At 44.6% G+C, this 13,985-nt stretch overlaps 1 protein-coding gene across 3 annotated transcripts in view; it reads right to left on the bottom strand.

The window, feature by feature from the left end:
- VIT (vitrin) overlaps positions 1-13,433 on the bottom strand; it is an 83,705-nt gene extending 70,272 nt beyond the window's left edge. The window contains exon 1 of one of the 3 annotated variants that reach the window (XM_053303155.1): positions 13,204-13,433. The gene's annotated coding sequence lies outside the window, so the exon portion shown is untranslated. The remainder of the gene's footprint in view (positions 1-13,203) is intronic. The other 2 variants (XM_053303162.1, XM_053303156.1) reach the window with 2 other exon arrangements.
- Positions 13,434-13,985: the final 552 nt, after the last annotated feature.

The following is a 13,985-nucleotide window of genomic DNA, read 5'->3' as shown; positions in this document are numbered from 1 at the left end:
TCACAGACTGTAACCCAAGTTCTGCTTGCTCAAGGAAAGCCAGCATTCCTGGTGGACACACCAGCAGTCTTTCGAGGAACTGTTATTGTATAGATTCCAACATATGAACATAGTAGCTACTCCATCCCAGATTTCTGCCCCAAATGCCAGCTGTGGTAGAATTTTGCTCTGGTACAGTCTCAAGATCAGATCTATCAGCCAGCCCCCTCTTGTATAGTAAGACAATAGACGACCTGTATTGTCTTTGCTGTTACCACTTTAACTTAATTTGCATGAGCCTATAAAGACTATAGGCTTGTTCTCATGAGTAGGAATAGGTATTTCCCCAATTTTGGGAGAAAGGCCTCCTACCCCAGTTTGGGAGCTGTGTGCACTCCTGTTTTCTTCTTGTGTGCAATTTAAAAAAAAAAAAAAGGTTGGAGGCAGCGGCAGTGATTGTGTGTTAAGCCGCTAGGGTTACCAACATCATGCCACCAGAATACAGGACACAAGGGAGGGAGAGTCTCAGGGGTAGGGCCATCTTGGAGGTGTGACTTTGCATGCATAACTTTAATCATCAAGCGCTCCCTGGGTGGACTTCCTACCTCTGTGGCTGTCCATGGCGGGAAGAGCATTTGCTCGAGCTCCCTCCTCCTGCACTCAAGCCACTCTCTTGGAGGGGAGGACGCGAGTGCGGAGTGCACCCTGGTCAGCCTTCCCGCCTCCAGGGTTGCCTCCAGCCACCTTGCAGGCTCATCCTGCAGCTTCGCTGGGGTGGCAGAGCCAAAAAATTGGGGAAATAGCATCCCAGACAGGGCGATCATTTCCCCCTGGAAATATGGGACATCCTCAGTAATCCAGGACTGTTGGGAACCTTATAAGCAGCAGCTGGATTGGTGGACTGCATACTACCCATCAGCTGTACCCATGTCTTTAATGAGGTAGAAGGGGGAATGAGGTAGGAGGAGTACACACACCTCCCAAATTAGGGTAGGAATGCTTCTTCTATCCAATTAATGTTGTGAGAACAGCCCTAGTGTTTGACTAAAAAACAGACCCAAACCAAATATTTAAACTCTTCGCCTTGTTCTAAGGCAAATCCTTCAACAGGTCACTTGAGTGTCTTTGGCCATTTCTCAAAACTCATAACCTTCATTTAGCATAATTCACATTGATTTCCCCCCCCATTTTGAGAGTACTTGGCCACATGTTGATAACATTCTTTTCACTCACAAAAGTTGGGCTGACAATAAGATAATGTCATCTGCATATAAAAGAACAAAAACCTTTCACAGGCTAACGGTGGGGCAGGGGGTGGATTATGTAGCAGAGATACAAGAAACAACATAATTGATATAAAGATTAAAAAGTAAAAACACCAAAAGGCAACCCTGTTTTACCTCGCATTTGGCAGTAGAGAGTGCATAAACAAAAATAACTTTCATTTTCAAATGGACTATTTCTCTGTCTGGAAGCACCCTTGGGCTGTAATCCTAAACACACATATTGTGAGTGAGATACCTCTTGTTCAACTCACTGGCACTCAGTTATAATACTTGGCATTTACACACTGCATTCCGAGGGTTAAAGTGCTTCACATCTTAGCAGTCTTTATAACAGCTCTGTAAAGGAGACTATTATTATCCCCATATTGCAGATTAGTGACAGTTAGACAATAGTAGCTTGCCTAAGACCACTTTGTGAGTTCATAGCTCAGGCAAGGGTTGAATCTGAAACTTTCCACTTGACCACCAGAGGTGCTCTTACCCCTGGACTTTGGGGCCAAAGTCCAGGGCCTCCACAGCCCCTGGGCCCCCCAAAATCCTCTTTAGTCTGTCCCGGGTGGTGTGGTTGTCTGACCGAGCATGGTGATGCTTAATTTGCAGGGGAGAGGGCGGCCTCCAAAGGCCTTTAGACCCGGGCTCCAAAATTACCTAGGTGCACCTCTGTTTACCACTGCATCCCTCTACTCGGTCAAGTAAACATGCATAAGATAATTGGTATTGCTAGTGTCAGGAATGAGGGGGACGTGCTCCAAATGTTTAGCTGGGTGTCCTGAACCTCTTGCCTGCTCACTGCAAATGACCTTGTTTGGATGAAGCAGGGGGCAGTGGCAAGGGTGGGCATGCCCTGGGCTGGAATTAAAGGCACTGAGGCCAGCAGACACTCCGCATCCTACTTCAGCAGTTGCTGAGCTTCCATCCTCCCCTCACTCCTTGTGATTGTCATGGAAAGAGGGGACAGATGAAGTCATGCTCCTCCTCCCCATTTCAGATTCAATTCTCTGTCTTTCCCCTTTACATTTCTGGCTGGGGGCTGGCACTTCCAGTGTGCGGGGCCCTCGGCCTCCTGCCCAGGCACTAATACAGCTGCCTGGCCCAATGGTGGGAGTGGTAGGTGACCAACATGCCCAGCCACGACAAAAGCAAGCAAACATACATACATGTATATGCCATTTATTGTTGTGAGCCACCCCAAGCAGTAGTGTACTGGAGGGGTGGGGTATAAATATTTTAAACAAATAACACTTTTTGACAAAAGCTCCCAAAGCAGTTTACACAGAGAAAACAATACATTAATAAGATGGCTCCCTGTCCCCAAAGGGCTCACAGTCTAAAATGAAACATAAGGTAGACACCAGCAGCAGCCACTGGAGGGATGCTGTGTTGGGGCTAGACAGGGCCAATTGCTCTCCCCCTGCTAAATGTAAGAGAGTTGCCACTTTAAAAGGTGCCTCTTTGCTCAGTTAGCAGGGGGGCTCAATGGAAGGGCGGCAGATGCTCCTTCTGCTCAGCAGCAACCAGGCTCAATGGAGGGAATGGTGGTGATGGCCACAGTGAAGAAAATGGGTAGCCTCCCTGCCCCCCGCCCCCACAAAAGCCTGTTTTTAAAAACTGTGCTCTGACAAGGTCGCTGCATTTTTTAAGAAGGAAAGGTTAAGGGGTGCGATACTAATGCACTGTACCAATGTGCTGAAGCGCTGCTGGGCAAGCTATGGGCTCACTCAATGAAAGTACCAGCTGTTCCCAAAATCCTACTGAATGTGAATTTCTCCTGATACTGAAATTATGATGCCAGATTGCAAGATGCACAGCAAAATTCGAAGTGGCAAAATCCTAGGATGATTAACTCCTCCTCCAGCCCTCCAGGCATTCAGCTTCCCTCTCAACTGGCCAACACCTGTGGAATGTTTATTCAGTCATCACTCATGCACCTCCACTCATATACCCATAATAAGAACTTGCATGCATTCAATAATTTTCGCCTAAGTAACCAGGAAAAAAGTTTGAAGGAGTTAGACACAAAATTCATCTGCACCTTGGAGCCATCTCAATATTGGATGAAGAGAGAGACAGAGGGGGAAGAGGTGGAATAAAAATAAATACATTTTTAGTGGGCTGTTAAGATTTAGAATTGCCAAATCCATGGGCTTTATATTTCGATTTTCTGCATATTGACTTTGAAAGTAACTTTTTCTTCTACTATAAAATTTCCCAGTTGTTCCATATACTGTGGCAACCGGTACATGCTAGGCTTTGATTTCCATTTTGGAAATCAGGAACTGTGGCTAAGAGCAAACAACCTGTCTCAAGTCTTAGAATAGACACAGCAACACCACAGATTTATAACGGTTATGCAAGTTTAATTGTCCTGGCTGGCTTCCCTCAAAGAATCCTGGGAACTGCAGATCGGTGGGGATGTCGAGAGTATTTGTTTAGCGATCCCAAGCCACTTGCCACCCCTCACAAAACTACTGCTCTTGGGGGAGGAATAAGAAGACTATTAAACCAGCTTGAGTCGGTGTTGAAAATGTGCTGTACGGGTCCAGGGCAGCAATAGAATCTGAACCCAGGACTTCTGATCCAACAGCAACTCTGTTTCCGCTGGCTAAAAGCTACAATTTAATCTTTCAAGCTTCTTATGTGCAATAGATATTCTCTCTGGTGACAAAACAAAACAAAGTACTGTGCAAATATTACATTGTGCTCCTTGCAGCCTAGAAACTGCTTCACAGTGCCAACTTCCCCCTGAAGGTACATATTTAGTCTAGCAGTAAAGAATTTGCAAGACTCTAGTTCCCTGGAAAACACCCGAGGGTTGATTTTATGAATTTTTCTTACATGTCCACACAGAGTTTGACATCCTTCTGTGGGAAAGAGCTTAAGAGCAGCATTTCAAATTTCTCTGGGCTGTTTACATAGTAGTCTCCCCTCAGTGTAGCTAGTCACACACTATAATTGGCTCTGTCTCTAGCTGGGGAAAAAAACACCTGTGACTGGGCACACATGTTTTATGCTAAATTCAGTTGGATCAATAGAGTACCTTCTCATTAATCAGGATCATGCAATCATTGCTCATGCTTGTTCTGTATCTTTACATGCAGACAATTGGATGGATGATAGGGAGGCTCCCATCTAGATTTGCCTCAGGCTTGATGGGGCCCAAAGCAGCAGCTGGTAGAAGTAGCTGAGTAAAAGGTGGGGCTAGAAGAAGAGAGTTCATACTGCTTTTCAGGAACTGCTAAGGATGAGCAGCTGTTTCCAAACAGGAAGCGCCTCTGCAATAATGTAAGTGTACATGTGCTGACAGGAGATGAAAACAAAGGAGAGGCCCCTCTCTCTACCCCTCTGCTTTTTCCTCCCTTTCCTTCCCAGTTCAGCTAGCAGGTGGTTTCCCCCTCTTCTATTCAGTGCTGGCAATTGTCGACTGCTACTACACGCCATCTGAACCAGGGTATCCAGTCATCCTGCATGGCCTTCTGTGTCCATCTTACCCTGGGGCCAGCCATATAACTACATCCCTCTTCATATATTCCATATGTGGAGTTAAGTATAGAAACACAGTAAATGGCTCTAGCAATGTGGCACAGAGGTGTGAAGTCCCAAGAAAGTGATGAGGAAGTCTTAGCCAATCAGGAGGTGTGAAAAAAGAATCTGCAGAAGACAAAAGTCAGCTATTCTTAAAAGCCAAAAACCTGTTATCCACATTCAGGGATAGGGACGTACCAGTTCGAATGGCAGGTGGTTCCGCCAGTTCGATGGCGGTGGGGTTGCAGCTTTAAGGGCGGGGGAGGATGCACTTATCACCCCCAGCCACAATTTTCCTGCCGGAGCTTGGTTTCTTAAACATCCATCGGGGTGGCAGCATACTTTGCTGCTGCCCCCTTCGCTATGTTTTCCAGAAGTACCTAGAAGTAGCAGATGCACCTGTGCATATGTGCATGTCGCACGCAGGCATGACTGCTACTTCCAGAAAACATAGCTAAGGGGGCAGCAGGGAGGTACACTTCCGCCCCAATGGTGGTTTAAGAAACCGATCACTGTCAGATGGAAACGCTGTGTGTGTGTGTGTGTGTGTGTGTGTGTGTGTGTGTGTGTGTGTGTGTGTGTAAGTGCACTCTCCCCTGCCATTGAACTGGCCCCCGCCGGTTCCATGAACATCCCTATTCTGGGATTCTCTTATGAAGTAACCAAGATGGAACCTATGGCACAACAGAATCACAGAACAATAGGACAGAATGGAGGGAACCCACACATCCCTAAAGCAGGAGGGTGCAGGGAAACTGAGGCCCAGCAGCTCCTGTTATTCATACTGTCATATGAACAACTGATATTTGCAAGAATAAATATGAGGAACAGAGCAGCAACATGGATAAAATGCTGGATTTAGAAACGGGGAATCTTGGTTCAAATTTGCATATTGAATAGAAAAGTGGAAACCTAGCAAAATATTTTTGATGGGGTGGTAACTGGTCACCTACACAGCTGCCTGTTGAGAGTAGCTGGAATGTGGCAAGCTGGTAACGGTCCACCTCCTAAAGCATTGTGCCTCACACTATGAGAACTGTGGTCCCAGAGGCACTGAAGACAAACAGTACAGGCTGATTATGCAAAGGACTGCAGATTGCTGGGGACTGACTGACTCCTATAGTAGCATCCCACAATGAATGGCACTGTTCTTTTAGAACATAACACTTTTGCCAATATAACCCTTGACCAGTCAACAAAATATGCTATTTGCTTATTAGACTAATTGGATGCCAAATCATACTAATGAAATGCATGAGCTTGGCTTTGACAATAACAATGTGGGCACAATTTCCCAGCGATTGCTCCCACAATGTGTGCATTTTTCCTCCAGTGGAATTTGTGTGGGAGCAGCATATGTTGGATTGTGCCCAATATATTCAGCACTGTAAAGAACATGCTCTTCTGTGAAAACAGTCAGTCAACATTTCTGTGTGTGTCGATGTGACAAGGTGTGAAGACAACACAAAGTACAGCTACTTGAATGTGTTGTACCAAGGCTGCCCTTCATGTCCAACAGTGTTAGTTGATGTACAATGTGAAAAGCTGCCTCCTGCCAGACTTCCTGGCACAATTCAAGGTGTTGATTTTGATTTGAAAAGCTCTAAATACCCTTAACATAACAGAACTTTACAATACCGCCACCCCTCTGTCCCATTATAAACTCTGTGGTCACCAAGGGCTCATTTTATCAATACTGTCTCTGTACCATGTTCACACCCCAAGGTGCACAAAGAGGCACTTTCTGTGGCTATTCAACTGCTGTGGAGTTCACTTCCACTGGAGGCTTTACACACAGGTCTTTTACTTTGAATCTCCTCAGGAATGGAGTATGCCAGTCCACATATTTGCTGCATTTACCCTGATGTCTCTGTGGGCTTTCAGAGACCGAATTTCCCTGAATTATTGTTAATTACTTCATTCTTGCTTGGCCCGATATGCTCAGGGTAAAAAAAAAAATCCTCTATTTGTGGCAGCTTTTTGTTGTTGCTGAAAAACCGAGCTTGCTGGTATTCCCCGCAGCTTCTCCCGAGATGTGTGGAGTGGCGATTTATAGTAATTTGGCTTTTTTCAAAACTCAGTGAAGGGGAGTTTGACAGCTATGTTGGGTATAGTCAGGTCTGCTCTGAGTGATTTGCAGTTGCAAGCGCTGGGGGCAGGGGTGGGGAGACCACAAAGTTCAGTTTGGGTGCCAGCTATCATTACTTCCCATCTCCCAAGCACGGGGCAAAATGCCATCTGAATCCAACCGAAAGCCAAGCGAGGGGGCTGGAAGGGGGGAAACCGCCCCCCTCCTCAAAGGATCCGCTGCCGCTGCTGCTGCCGCCACTGGGCCACCACGGAGCAAGAGGAGGAGGGGGGATAATATAACAACAATAATCTGAGTCGGGAGGAGGGCTGGCTCCACTTCTGTCTCCTCCTCAGGGCAGCGAACATGTGGGGGGGGGGAAGGGAAGAGTGGCTAAAGCAAATTCTTAGTCACCACCAATGTCTTCTTCTTCCTCCTCCTCTTCTTTTTCCTCCTCCTCCTCCTCCTCCTCTTCTTTTTCCTCCTCCTCCTCCTCCTCCTCCTCCTCCTCACCATCACCCTCCCACTGATCCTAATTCACACCAACATCCACACAATCTGGGTCGAAATGGATGAACACCTCACACACTGACCAACCTCCCAGAGGGGAGGGTGGAAGGGAGCGAGTGGAGGGGACGGAGAAGAAGGGGGGCCTCTTCAGCTGTGGCTGGGTTCTTCTCTTCCCCCACAACCACCATCATTGCCTCCCTCTGTGTACGCGATTGGGGTGGGGCAGGGATGGGATCGCTTTGGCCACAGTGAGTCGGTACTGAGGAGTGAGGAGAGGGGGAGAGAGAGAGAAAGAAGGAGCCCATGTGAATAAGAGTGTTGCTCTTGCTCCCTCTGTTAAACTAACCCCCCCAAAGGTATCTCGCCTGTGTTTGTCCTAACCCTAACCTACCCAGTTATAGTAATGAGAACAGCCGATCTCCCTTTTGAACTGGTTAATTGGCTTGTGCTTTTAAAATGAGCTAGGTGTAAAAATGTGAAAATTCATCAACAGGCTGTCATAACTTAGTCTGTGTGGGGCTGCCCTTGATGACTATTCAGAAGTGTCAGCAGGTCGGGATACTGCAAACCACCTCGCAATGGCAGAACAGTCAAGGCTAGGCTGACTGTATAAGTATCCAAAGCAACTGTTTGAGTCAACACTATTTTTAGTCCCAATGAAGCTACACAGGATCAAGGGTTGTGATCCAGACTCCCTGGCGATGTTGCAAGGGATTTTGTAGTGCGTCTCTTAGATTGCATGGTCCACTTTTGGGGTGGAAAACTTTAGATTGTGATTGCTTTGTTTTAGACTCCTTGCTCCAGCATCTTTATTAAGTCCCTGCTTTTCTTTCCAAACATCATTCAGAGATCAGCTTTGAACTATACATTTCCTAATGACTTGGACCCAACCTAAAAGATCCATCTTGCCCTATCACTATCAAAATGTCTCAGTTCATCTGAGCAAGGAGAAAAAAAAACATTCCTGGTTGCTACTCCACAAATGTGGAATTCTGTTCCAGAAGTTCACCAAAGCCAGGGCATCTTCTGAAATCGACAAATATTTTTCAGTGTAGGCAGGCTTTTGAAGGCATTGGCAAGGATTACGATGGAAGGTGAAAGTTTAAATATTATACTTAACCTGTTTATTTAATTTTAACTGGCTGTTTTCTAATGGCAAAACACATCAGGAAGCTCTCTTGTGTAAGCCCCATCAAATGGGTAGATTGTATCCCACATACCATTTACACTGCTACTTGTCTGTGGGATTGGATGGGCGAAAAGTCTTAACCATGGAGCACAATTCATCATGTCTTACTACTGTACCCACTCCCAAGGGGAGTAATGAGTGAATGGAGGTTTCTCAGCAGTAGTGCTTGTAGGGTGGCATCCAGGAAATATTCTGATAATCTTATAAGTAAGCTTATTACTTATAATAAATTACTTATTCATTATAAGTAACGAATGGTGAATTTCTCTTTGAAAATTCTAGAACCAAATATAAATCAGACAAAAGAAATATTATACATAAAGATTATACTTTGACTTTTAATATATACATTGGACCGGGTCTCACGATCCGTGAGACCTGGTTTGTGGCAGTGAGCGGGAAGAGTGAGCTAAGCCTGTTCTCCCCGCTTACGAGTGGGGAGGGAGCCCTGGGCGGCCGGATCGGCTGCCCACACGATTGCCGGCTCCGAGATGGAGCCGGCAGGGTCTGGGGGGACTGGGGCCGCACGGCCCCCAGAAGCCCCAGTATGCCCTGAGCGAGCATGCAGGGCATACTGGGGAGACCCCCGGAGTCGGGAGGCAGCCTTTCACCTCCCCTCTGGGGGTCTACTCATGAGTAGGCATGGCGCAAAGCCGCGCTGCGCCTACTCACAATTTAAAAAAAAACAGGTTTGGGGGCAGGGGTTCTTGAGTGGGTTACCCGCTCCAGAACCACCAGGCTCGCAGCCAAGCCCGGTGGTTCTGACAATCGGGGAAAATCGGGCTAGGCTTTCCAAGCCCGATTTCCCCCGATCGTGGGAATAACCCCATTATTTCCTAAGAGTAGTCATATGAATCTACGTGTCAAAGTCACCCTGGTTTGCTTATACAGAAGGATGTACGTTACTCAATTGAGTGTGAAATATGGAAAAGTCACCACAGCTATGCCCCAGAATAGCCAGCAAACACATTAGGGTGTTTTATAAAACATTACCTGCACTAAGCAGTTGGTCCTTCACTTGAAAATTGAGACAAGAGCAATCCGACAGAGTTGGGGCTTACTCTCATAACCTATTTTCATGGGAACTAGTGAGAAACAAAAGTGTACCTTTGCACATAAATAAAACACCAATTCTTCTCAAATGAGCAACCATAACTAGCTTACACACCTGTGATGAGAACTGAATATGAATGTATTTAGAAAGTGATCATTGATGTTGGTGTGCATATAATAAACCACTTGGAAAGCTGTCTGTTTGTATTTTCCTGCCAAATAGTTAAAATAATTTTACCACTCCTCTGCTTCTCCAGATTTCTGATCAGGTAAAAGTCTCATCCCAACTTGGAAGCATGCCACACATGACCATCTACCAAGCTCAACATGGTAAACTGCTACAAGCTAGAACAGTAATCTCTTTTCATGTTAGGGCAAAGGGCCTCCAGGGCAGAGAAAGCAAGACTTGTAGATAGACTTGGACTCTACAACCTTCCACTGGCCACAGTGGCCAACATCTAGATTAACCCTGTGGCTCTGTGCCAGCGTTCTTTATCATGCGAACTGAAGTGCAATTTTTGGCAATCCCTCCTTCTCTCTGCAGCCACCTGTGCCTCCCAAAACTATGTCCCTCGGGGGACACATGCTCAAAATTGCACCCCCAAGTCATTCAGCAGAAAGATCTGGAGCAGGATTACTTGGGTATCACCCTACAAACCCTAAGCTTGATATGACTGCAGCAGTAAGACAGCAGCTTGGAATATAAGAAATAAGGACTGCTATACTGGCATAAACAAACACCTATTCCTTTAGACTGGCACTAAAATCTAGCCCGTACCTCTGCTGCTGATGCAGCAGCATGCACTTGCCTAAACAAACAAACAAACAAACAAACAAACAAACAAACAAACCCTTTGGCTGGCACACCACTGTTTCTTCTCTGTCTTTGTATGGCAGTATCTATCCCAAACTACACAATATGATTGAGACACACCAATGTATTTGGGGATATGTGCCCCATCCAACTCTTTGAGTATCCACTCTGACACTCCAAACCTAATGTCTATAACCCCTATTCACAGCAGAAGACACTGGAGATAATGAGGCTGTTCTCACGTGCACTCTAATCCGGGTTAGGGAAGCCCAGCCTGGTTTAGGCTGCATGTGAGAACCTCCAGGATCAGGCCCAATTCTGACAGGGCAGCACCACCTAGCCCCACTTTTAAACCCGGCTCTTAACTGAGGTCAAGAGCTCGAGTGATCCCTTAACCCAGGCTCTGGGATCGTGTGTTTGCTGGGGCTACGTTCAGCCCCAGCGGACACAGAGATGGGTGCCTAGAGCGTCCGTCTCCTGGGGAAATCCCCCAATGCATCACACATGTCACACAGTACATTGTGGGATATCTGGAGGCTGGGACGTGTCATCCTGGCCTCCAGAGATCCGCACAGCAGCACACAGCATGAATCATCTGGGAGTGTGGTCCCCACATTACAGAGATCACTTGTGAGGGAAGGTAAGTTTCACCAGCCTTCCTCACCAGTCATGTGAATGACCTCAACACATCCAGTGCAGGGCAGTGCAAGACTCCACTCTATACAGAATGCTCCTTGGCAGCACAAAGGTTGTGGAAATCCCTTTTCTGGGAGAGCCCCCTGGCTCTTGGCTTGATGGCATTTCGGCATCTTTTGAAGTATTCTGGCTGGCCTTTAACCTGGCTGAAGTCTAATCATGCTTAGCTGCTGAAGTTTTTATCTGACATTTTTTGGTAAAGGGTTTTATTGCCACTGTCCTCAACTGATTGCTTTTCTATTTGAACCAAAAGGCCCACAGGGGGCTAATGTTCACAATTAACAACAAACTATTAACGTTCTTACAAAGCAAACTTCCCTTCCATGCATGAAGTTGTGTGCCCTTCCCATTTGGCTACCACTCCCGCACACCCCATATAGGTCTAGCCAACCTATTTATACATATATATATTTAGCAATGCAACTTTATGGCAAAATATGACTTTTAGAGTAAAGCTAACATTGGCAAGCATGCTTAGAACTTGGGCTAAGCAAAATTCGGAGCTTTTGCCTGGTTGGCAACTCTTGGGCTTTGAAGACATTTCTAAGAGTTTGCAATATAATATTGTAGCATCACTGTCCAGATCTTAGAAGCCTTTGCACTTGTTTGGTACAAATATCCATTCATGCTGAAGTTGGGGGGAAATTGCATGAGTTCCCCTCAGACTCAGCCTCTCACTTCAGCCCATTTTCAGTGTCATATTCATAAGCCAGAAAAATTATGTTTCCACCATTATTTTTGGGTTGTTTAAAAAAAAAAAAATAAGGGTGGGTGGGGAGAACAAATGCAGGGTTTTTTTTTTTCTATTCCAGAAATCTCACCTCTGCCAAGCAATTTGTCAGTTCAAATTAAAATGAAACGAGAAACAACTATGTTCAAAATCTGGTAAACCTTCATTCAGAAAACAGCACTCTTATGATGCAGTCATTAGTGAAATTAGTGGGTAATAAAACTTATCTTTCTTGTAATTTAACTGTTGGCTGAATCTTGAACTACACTGGTTGCTTCAGTTGCAGGACCTCACTCCATGTTCATATATAGACATACTGCTTGTTTGTTTGTTTGTTTCAAATCGTGGGTAAATGCAAACTATCTAAATATGTCTGCTGTAAAATTCCATTTGAAAATCTTGTGACTTTGACTGAATTCCATTTACTGCAGTTTGACCTACTAATGAATGATGACATTAGTCATTCTGATTTGCCCTTTGGGGACCTGTTTTTTCAATTAATGTGAAAGAAAGAACTCTGTGGCAAAGGGGGTTTCTCCCTGAATTTTTAATTTCTTTATTGCTCTGGAAGTGGGGCAGTGACCGACAAATATTGGCTACGACTCTCTCTCTCTCTCTCTCTCTCTCTCAAATTTTGCTTGAAGCACTCAGTACATGTTGCTGCTGGTCTGACACAAATCACATTGTAGAGACTTATCAAGAATCCAATCTTTCTAGGAGAAGGTGAGCTGCTGTGACAGGCTTGATAATGCTAGTTCTTGTCAAAGTCTTACTAGCTAAGCAGCCATTTGGCACAAAAGGGTATTTGGAAAGAGAAAAAGGGACGACTACACTGTGCACACACATTGCATTATCCATATGTTGTCTCAAAGAAATTGATATAATATTCAGTGGAAAAATTAGACTCCAAAACCATAACAAACAAAAGCAAGGGGAAAAATGAATAGTTCACCTTGTTATCCCACTGCTTGTATACTTTTGATCTGGAAGCCAAGTTATAAGCAGATAAAGGGGGCGGAGGGTTGGAATGAACAACCATATTTGAGAAAATGAATATTTTACACGAGTTATAAACAGCATACTGCCTTGCCTGTAAAAGTACTTTGAGGATATAATGAAATATTTCTAAAAGCAACAAAGTGTGTGTGTGTGTGTGTGTGTGTGTATACTTTGTGGACACAATCACTCATAAAACCTGAACAACCACTGTTAATACCTAAGTAATAAGAAGTCAGATAAACTTCTTATTCTTAAGACACCCCCTAACATGCAACATATATAATACAGCATCATTTCCCCATCCCACCATCCCATAAAAGATCTATCAAAAAACCATAGGGAAACAATCAGTATTACCTTGCTGGAGTGTGATTTTTTAAAATTCCTTTTCTCCATCTAATATCCCTGTGTTACTATTCCAAAGATTTTCTGCACCACAAACTTCAGACAATATTAATCTAAAGAATCAGAACAAGCAGGAAAGGGAGTCCAGAGTACCTTTTCTCTTTCTCATCAAGCATTCCCTTCAAGCTCCCCCTAGTTTGAAAGACAAATTAAACTCTCTCCCTCTCTATCTGTCACCACAAACACAGAGCTCCTTACAGTGATGTAGTTGCTGAGTTAGGCGGTGCTCTTTTAAATTTCTGCTCCCTCCCACTTTTCTTTTCCTGGTGGGGATTTTTACATTGTGGGAACTAAATTGGCATGTACCATTTTGTCAAAATGTACCATTTTCTTAAGGAAAGCCAAGACTCGTTTGACTTTATTTTGGTTCTGTTCAGAGGTTCTTTTGTGCATTTGTTTCAATACCACTGAAACTGATACTTAGGAATGTCTTTGGTAGGAAAGAGATAACAAATAGCAAATAGACTAGAATCTAATCATCATTAGCTGACAGACAAACAGCAAAGAGCAACTACAATCAACATAAAACAGAACATTTGTTTGATAAGTGCAAGATACCCCTATGGATAGTTACTAGAACTAGTTGTAAAGTTAGGACCTTATTCCTTGGATTGGTTTAAATAGTAGCAATATAATATAAAGTGAAAATTACTCTCTTTCATTGGAGTTGTATTGCCTACCAGTTAATTCCTTTAAATTTATTTATTTATTTTATTACATTTCTATACCGCCTA

The sequence above is a fragment of the Hemicordylus capensis genome, chromosome 1, assembly GCF_027244095.1.
Source record: "Hemicordylus capensis ecotype Gifberg chromosome 1, rHemCap1.1.pri, whole genome shotgun sequence".
Lineage (NCBI taxonomy): Eukaryota > Metazoa > Chordata > Lepidosauria > Squamata > Cordylidae > Hemicordylus > Hemicordylus capensis.
This window is presented reverse-complemented; position numbering and strand designations above follow the sequence as displayed.